A 7161-nucleotide genomic window follows, 5' to 3' on the forward strand; every position below is an offset into this window, starting at 1 on the left:
TTATCTCAGCAGAAACATCTACATATATATATATATATACATATATATATATAATATTTATAAATCATATATTTATTGTAAAAGACAACACAGCACTTCTCAGAAATATCTCAAGGTAAGAAATTAGATTTCTTTATGTTAATGTAAATTTGTGTGTTAATGTATTTTTGTGTATGTATAGGTACAGGCTCTGTGGTATGAAGTGTGTTTCCCAACCACATGGTTCTAGGTTCAGTCCCACTGTGTAGCACCTTGGGCAAGTGTCTTCTTCCATAGCATTGGGTCAACCAAAGCCTTTTGGGTGGATTTCACAGATGGAAACTGATAGAAGCCCATCGTGTGTATGTGTGTACGTGTGTGTGTGTGTCAGCGTTTGTCCCTTGCCATTGTTTGACAACTGGTGTCAGTGTGTTTATATCCCTGTAACTTAGCAGTCTGGCAAAAGAGACTAACAGAATAAATACCAGGTTTGAAAAAGAAACATGTACTGAAGTCAATTGTCTAAGGTGGTGCCCCAGCATGGCCACAGTCTAATGAGTAAAACAAGTAGAAGATATAAAGAAGTGCAGACGTGGATGTATGGTTAAGAAAATCGCTTTGCAACCATTTGGTTTTGTGTTCAATCCCACTGCATGACACCTTGGGCAATTGTCTTCTACTATAGCCCTGGGCCAATCAAAGCTTTAGGAGTGGATTTGGTAGATGTATATCTATATATATATATAGATAGATAGATAGATAGCATATTAAAAAATCCGAAGATTAAAATTATATTACATACAAAAATAAGAGGAATGACCAGCAAAAGTGGACTCCCATATGCTAGAAATAGATGTCGAATCATCTAACCACGAAGAAATATGTTCTCAGTAAAAAATTAGCGACACAACAGACTGATTCGGCATCTATTTCTAGCATATAGGAGTCCACTTTTGCTGGTCATTCCTCTTATTTTTGTATGTAATATAATTTTAATCTTCGGATTTTTTAATATGCTAGACCACTTGTTTTAATTGATTAATATCAATTTCTACCCTTATTAATAAATTTTAGATATCTATATATATCATCATCATCATCGTCGTCGTCGTTTAACGTCCGCTTTCCATGCTAGCATGGGTTGGACGATTTGACTGAGGACTGGTGAAACCGGATGGCAACACCAGGCTCCAATCTAATTTGGCAGAGTTTCTACAGCTGGATGCCCTTCCTAACGCCAACCACTCCAAGAGTGTAGTGGGTGCTTTTACGTGTCACCCGCACGAAAACGGCCACGCTCGAAATGGTGTCTTTTATGTGCCACCCGCACAAGAGCCAGTCCAGAGGCACTGGCAACGATCTATATATATATATATTGTGGCACGTAAAATACACCATTTCGAGCGTGTGGTGGTGGTGGTGGTGGTGGTGTTGATATTTCTCTTCTTTAAGGTCCGGAGCCTTTGCGACGATATCGCTGTTGTTGTTTGCTGTCGGTATTAGCGTTCACAAGTACACTTGCACCTATTCGTGTGACACCTCTCCCAGTCTGCCATGCTTCATGAAGCTGTGGTGGGGGGAGGGTAAAGAAATGAACGTCGGAAGAGTTGGTTGCTATGGAGACCGGCGTTCGTTCTGAGATCGTCTGCTTGGCTTTGACCACGCCAATTCTCAACCCCCCCCCCCAAAAAAAAAATGGCTAAGAAAAGCCGAAAACAATTTTAGAAAAAAATCGGTAAATTCGCCCACAGAGGGCGGATTTCCCGTGCAAACAAACTGCACAGCCGAATGTATCAGTTGTTGCACAACTTTCACAAAAAAATATAATCCCAAAACAACTTTTTAAGGCAATAAAAAGGGGTTAAAACAAAGCGTTTGACCCGAGCTCAAAAACGAAATAAAAAAAATTAGTGTAACAGGTGTAAAACAACTTTGCTGGGGAAGGAATAGGCGGAAAAATAAAAAATAAATAAATAAATAAAATGCGCGCTCGCGCATCAACGGAATACACTGTCTGCAAGTTGTTGGGTACAGCATATTCTCCTCCATCTTCTTATTGCTATATAAATTTAGGGTAAAATATGTATATGTATATATATATATATATGTATGTATGTATGTATGTATATATATATATATATATATATATATATATATATAAGACATATTAATATTTCTAAGTCTCTCTAAAGGAGACTATGGCAGCGGTACTGGAAATTAATAGTTATCGCCAAGCCAACATGGCAGTCCAAAAATATATAAATATATATATATATATATGGATATAAATATATATATATATATATATATATATACATATATATATATTGTGGCACGTAAAATACACCATTTCGAGCGTGGCCGTTGCCAGTACCGCCTGACTAGCCTTCGTGCCAGTGGCACGTAAAAGCATCCACTACACTCTCGGAGTGGTTGGCGTTAGGAAGGGCATCCAGCTGTAGAAACTCTACCAAATCAGGATTGGAGCCTGGTGTAGCCATCTGGTTCACCAGTCCTCAGTCAAATCGTCCAACCCATGCTAGCATGGAAAGCGGACGTTAAACGATGATGATGATGATGTGTGTGTGCATGCGTGTTTATATTTGTTCCCCACCGCTTGACAACAAGTGTTGGTTTGTTTATGTCATCATAATTTAATACTTTGGCTAAAGACAGAAAATAAGTCCTGGGGTTGATTTCTTCGACTAAAACATCAAGGTGGTGCTGCAGCATGACCGCAGTTCAGCGACAGAAACACGCTAAAGATAAACATTGAGTTATATCTAAACACACATGCACACACACACACAAATATATACGAGGTGGGGGGGTTGAAAAGTTTGTGGCTTTGGGTGAAAGAAAATCAAGGAGGATCAGTTAATCATGATTTTATTCAACATAATCCCCTTTCAGATTCACACACTTACTGCAGCAGCAGTAGTCCTTAAGGGTTTTATAAGCCCTGTAAAATAACTCGGAAAGTCGGGCCAGCAACCAGGCCTTTCATGATACCCTTAAAAACAAAAACTTTTCAGCCCCCCCGCCTTGTATATACACATACACATTTACATATATAAATAAATATATATATATATATATATATATATCATCATCATCATTTAATGTCCGCTTTCCATGCTAGCATGGGTTATATATATATAAACCATTATTATCATTATTATTATTATTATTATTATTATTATTATTATATATATAACAGTAATACAACATAAGCGTGGAGGCGCAATGGCCCAGTGGTTAGGGCAGCGGACTCGCGGTTTCGATTCCCAGACCAGGCGTTGTGAGTGTTTATTGAGCGAAAACACCTAAAGTTCCATGAGGCTCCGGCAGGGGATGGTGGTGGTGAACCCTGCTGTACTCTTCCACCACAACTTTCTCTCACTCTTACTTCCTGTTTCTGTTGTGCCTGTAATTCAAAGGGTCAGCCTTGTCACACTCTGTGTCACGCTGAATATCCCCAAGAACTACGTTAAGGGTACACGTGTCTGTGGAGTGCTCAGCCACTTGCACGTTAATTTCACGAGCAGGCTGTTCCGTTGATCAGATCAACTGGAACCCTCGACGTCGTAAGCGACGGAGTGCCAACAACAACAACAACAACATAAGCAAATAAATGATATGTCTTCAACTTCGTTACTCCAAGTAATTAATTACTAATCATTTCATTTTATTTTGATCTCATTTTTACAATTTTTTTTTTCTCCTTTCAGATGTTAAATTCTCTTAATTGTCACCGTCATCATCTGCAACATCCACACCAATTTCGTAGTCATCTATTTATTATTGTAGTAATTATTGCTACAACTTTCACCAATGCTCAACACACTCACAGCAACCAAGAATACCACCACCACCACCACCATCATGGACACCGACACCACCACCACCACCTTGACGTCGACCACACAAGTCTCAGCAACATACTGGCACCATCGGCCAACTCCTCTTTGTGTCTGTGGACTTTACATCTGGATTACAATCCCGAGAGAGTTCCGTCCAGTCTTGTAATTGCCCGGGCGAGTGCTCTCAGCCAATGTCCAATGGACTACACGTGCCAACCAGTCAATGTTAAAGTCAAAGTCTTGTGGCTTTCTTCGTCTGATGAAACGCGGTGCCGAGGAAGCCAGCAGGTGCCTGTAGCCTTTGTTTGTAGCAAAATACCTGAAGAAAAACATCACCTGGATTAATAACAATCATGATAATAATAAATGATAATAATGATAATTGTATTGTTTTTGCTTTCCAAGATAACAGTAATCCTTTCTACTAAAGGCACAAGGTCTAGAATTTGTGGGGAGGGGTCTAGATCAGGGGTTTTCAAACTTTTTGACTTGCGGACCCCTTTATATTTCAGGCTTTACCTCAGGGACCCCCTCATAAACGCTTATGAAATTTATACATAAATATTTGCTTAAAATAACATATATTTTTACATTTAATTATTTAACAAAATAGGTTTATTGTGAATTAAAAGATTTCGATTAAAAAACATATATGAAATCAAATTGCCCATGAAAAGTATTTGCTGTCCACGGACCCCCCTGTCTTGTACTTGCAGACCCCCCCTGTGGTCTGCGGACCACAGTTTGAAAACCCCTGGTCTAGATGATCGCAGTCGATCCTGAAAGGATGAAAGATAAAGTCGACTTTGGTGGAATTTGAACTCGGAACATAGACGGACGAAATGCTGCTAAGCATTTTGCCCAATATGCTAACAATTCTGCCAGATCACCACCTGAATGATAATAATAATAATAATAATAATAATCCTTTGTACTAAAGGCACAAGGCCTGAAATTCGGGAGAGGGGGACCAGTCACCTTAGTAATAATAATAATGATTTCGAATTTTGTCACAAGGACAGCAGTTTCAGGGGAGAGAGTAAGCCGATTACATCGAACCCCAGTGCGTAACTGGTACTTAATTTATTGACCCCCCCGATAAGATGAAAGGCAATGCTTAGCAGAATTTCACCCAGTGTGTTAAAAGGTTCTGCCAACTCGCCACCCTAATAATAATAATAATAATAATAATAATAATGGTTTCATGACTAGCCATGATGAAATATTACATCATCATCATCATCGTTTAACATCCGCTTTCCATGCTAGCATGGGTTGGATGATTTGACTGAGGACTGGTGAAACCGGATGGCTACACCAGGCTCCAATCTGATTTGGCAGAGTTTCTACAGCTGGATGCCCTTCCTAACGCCAACCACTCTGAGAGTGTAGTGGGTGCTTTTACGTGCCACCGGCACGAGGCCAGTCAGGTGGTACTGGCAATGGCCACACTCAAATGGTGTATTTTATGTGCCACCTGCACTGGCACAAAAAAACAAAAAAAACAATCAAGAAGCAAGACTTGTTCATTTTCAAGGGTTTATTGTTATATTATTTACAAAGTCTCCATTATGGAGAAACAAACATAGCATGAAGACTGGTGATGTATATACATATGACAACAGGGCTGGATTATCAAGGAGGGATTATTAAACATACCATTTGTTGTTGTTTTTTTTTTTATATTATTATATTTACTTGAGTAAAGTTGATTCAAAGACCAGTATTAATTCTGCCCACCATCTAACCCTCACGCCGACAACACAACACCTTAACACTGATCTCCAACTTGTGAAATTATGTAGCTACACTGTCATCAACTTTACACACACACACACACACACACACACAAAAAAAATAGCTCTATGTGTTTCGAGACTATGTTCCTTGCTTAGTGAAGGTGCAGGGAATCGTGAGTTCGATTCCGAGCAGTGAGTGAGCTGTGTCCTTGAGCAAGATGTTTTTTTTATTTCATGTTGCTCCAGTCCACCCAGCTGGCAAAAATTGAGTTATACCTGTAATTCGAAAGGGGCCAGCCTTGTCACAGAACCCTCTGAGAACTGCATGAAGGCTACATGTGTCGAGTGCTTGCATGTTGATTTCACATGCAGGCTGCTCCGTTGACCAGGTCGGCTGGAATCTCCGACATCGTAACCAACAGAGTACCAGTTACTTTCCTTGCTGGCATTTCTAAATGTAAATGAATGTGTGTGTGTGTGTGTGTGTGTGTGCGGTAAGCAGTTGACAACCTAGATATACCATCTTGGCCTGGCTGTCTCCACACAGAAGGGCAGGGCGTTTAAATCCCTGCCACCTGTATGGACTACAGCATGCCCACACTGATCGTCCAACCTCAACTGTGACCCAACGCCATCGAATTTGTTTAGTCCTACATAGACTGTTGCTGCTGCTGCTGATGTGTTCACACTCCACTGAAGGACAACTGAGCTACTGACCCATGCCAACATATCACCCCACCAGGTTTGGTACTTGATACAAGGAACTGAAGTCGACTTTGACGGAATTTGAACTCAGAATGTAAAGACAAGACAAAATGCCGCTAAGCATTTCGCCTGGCGTGCTTAACGATTCTGTCAGCTCAGCTTTCCATAATAATAATAATACTTTCTACTACAGGCGCAAGGCCTGAAATTTTCGGGTAAGGGACTAGTCGATTGCATTGATCCCCAGTGCATAACTGGTACTTGTATATAATCGAACCTGAAAGGATGAAAGGCAAAGTCGACCTCGGAACATAGCGCCCGGGTGAAATACCGCTAAGCATTTTCCCTGGTGTGCTAACGATTCTGCCAAGTTGTCACCTTCATTAATAATAATAATGGTTTCAAATTTTGGCACAAGGCCAGCATTTTCAGAGGAGGCGAGGGTCAATCGATTACATCGACCCCCTAGTACTCAACTGGTTCTTATTTTATTGACCCCGAAAGGGTGAAAGACAAAGTTGACGATGGTAGAATTTGAACTGAGAACATGGAAGATGAGCAGCAACCTGCAAACACCTCGTCCAAATGCATGGACAAAAACAACGAAGGGCCTGACTAATAGGAACCTAAACGCCTAGAAGCCATTTTGAATTTCTACACCACCGACACCTTAACACTGCCCCCCCACCCCACCCCATGAAATTAATAAGTTATATTGTCTTCAGTAACTTTACACACATACACACACACAAAAACAAAACTCTTCTAAATAAATATATGGAGACTATCTTCGTTGCTTAGTGACGGTACACGGCTAAGTTGCTAGGGGATTCATCTCACAATCAAAAGGTCGTGGGTTCAATTCCCAGTGGTGA

This window comes from Octopus bimaculoides, chromosome 30 (genome assembly GCF_046866305.1).
Source record: "Octopus bimaculoides isolate indiv1 chromosome 30, ASM4686630v1, whole genome shotgun sequence".
In the NCBI taxonomy this organism is placed as follows: Eukaryota; Metazoa; Mollusca; class Cephalopoda; order Octopoda; family Octopodidae; genus Octopus; species Octopus bimaculoides.